The following is a 2,228-nucleotide window of genomic DNA, read 5'->3' as shown; positions in this document are numbered from 1 at the left end:
GGTCAAACGCACTCTCTCTGAAAGTGAATCCTATGATTCTATACCTGACCCAAATCAACAGGTTGAGGAAATAGTTGACCCGATTTCACCTTTAATTAATCATATCATTCCTGAAGTGAGTGTATATGATACCACTCATGTTCTTTTCGTTTCTTCATATTCAAATGAGCTTGGGGGAAATCCTCATGTTCCATCAAGACAAGAGGAAAATCCTCCTATTCTCGTAACTCAAGGGGTTAATTCTCCAGTTTCTACCGCACCCCCTCCAAGTAGTCTGGTCACTTCCTTTGATTGGAATCGACTCGCAGGATTTCATCTTCCTTCTTATGTGCCTTTCTAGATCATAGTACAGGTTTGTAATATGATTTTATCTAGCATTATTATAGATGAAGGTGCATCTGTGAGTATCCTTTCCACCACTACTTGGAAAGTGCTCGGTTCGCCACCGCTTATGCCTGTTACCCAGAATATGTTGGCTTTTAACAGAGCAACCAGTCAACCATTAGGGATCCTTCCTCAGTTACCTATTACTTTGGGATGAAAAATTGTTTATGTCAATGTGATGGTAGTCCCAGGCCCTTTAGATTACAATTTACTTCTTGGACACGACTATGTTTATGACATGGGAGCTATTGTTTCAACACTCTTTTGAGTGATGTGTTTTCCCCATGGAGGAAAAATTGTCACCATTGACCAGCTTTCATTTCCCGGTCCAAATATGGTTTCCATTCAACCATCTTCCCTAAATGGTTCTTTTATCCCAATGGTATCTTCCCCACAACGGGTCAATTATGTGGCAACCCATTCCACGCCTACATCAACTGACGATCAATTCCGTGATGTTGTACATTATGTATTTGGGGCATTGGAACCAGATCTCGGATTCCTTACTACGGATCCCTTCTAGATAATTGTTCTCCCATCTGATGAGAACCTCTTGGAAGTCATGACCTCTTATGAGTCATGATCGATGAAAATGAGGATAGTTCTTTTATTTTGTCAACCTCATTGAAAAAAAATGAAACAACTCCCATGAGTATAGTTCCTTGGCTTGTGTCAACCTCGTTAAAAAATGAAACCAAGGAATATGAGGATAGTTCCTTGTTTTGTGTCAACCTCGTTAAAAAATGAAACAAAGGGTATGAGCAGAGTTCCTTTTCTTGTGTCAAGCTCATTAAAAAATGAAACAAGGTCCTCTGGAGCAAAGTTCCAAGTCGAGTCTTTGAGTAGATCTCGTAAAAGCCCAGTCGAGTCTTTCACTTGATCTCGTAAATGAACCTTCATTCCATGCACCTGATAGCTACGAGTAGTCTACTTAGGTGAATGTAATGAAGCTTGGGGGCATGCACCTAGAATCGAGTCATCATGTTGGGGGCATGTAAACTGAAAACTGAATCCAAGCATACTTTTTTGGTTCAAGCTTGTGTAAAAATGAACCCATCTCCATTTTAACCCTCGTGATTGCCATTCTATCAGCCTCTTCCGCCAGATGACCCTTGGTTTTTCTCCTTCCGTCATCACTATCTACTTGGCCAATCATACACTTTCACTCGGTTGTTTTACCCTTTTGGAGGAACAGTTGCAATGAATGGTCTTATTAGCCATCCTCTTCACATAAATCAACATGTTTTGAGAAGTTCCAACATCATCGGAACCAGTTGCTATCCTAGACACCACTCATTCCTCTAAGTGGAGTCCTCTTTAAGCTCTTTTCAGACTCTTAAAATATGAAAAGATTGTCGAGCGCTTGTCCTTTTCAGCTCGTTAACAGATTGGAAATGACATCTACGCAGTATAAGTCTTACCCTTTTCCAGATTGAGATAGATTATTTATGAAAAAGGAATACGTTGATCGAACACGGTCAATAGGTTCTCTCTCGTATTGTTTTACGCTTTTTCGGGCTTGAGAGATAAATCTATGAAAAAGAACTTGTGGAATTTTCTTTTCATCCCTTTTCAAACTCTCTAAACATGAAAAGGACCGAGTTATCTTTGTCGTTAAACACGTTAAAACATCAAGTAGCGACAAACTTGTCTATCATGAAAAGGCTAAGTTTCACCTTCACTAGACTCGTTAAAACATCACATAGCGATGGATTCACCCGAAGGGTGGAATTATACAACAAGCATATGTTATCCTCCTCAATCTTGATAAAAAATAAATAGGTACTGGTCAGCAATGACTAGGGAAAATGGAAAAGGGGTAAACCACTTTTGGTAGCAGGTCA

The sequence above is a fragment of the Pinus tabuliformis genome, chromosome 2_2 (assembly GCF_031772625.1).
Source record: "Pinus tabuliformis cultivar Carrire ecotype Pingquan chromosome 2_2, CPIR1, whole genome shotgun sequence".
Classification (NCBI taxonomy): domain Eukaryota; kingdom Viridiplantae; phylum Streptophyta; class Pinopsida; order Pinales; family Pinaceae; genus Pinus; species Pinus tabuliformis.
This window is presented reverse-complemented; position numbering follows the sequence as displayed.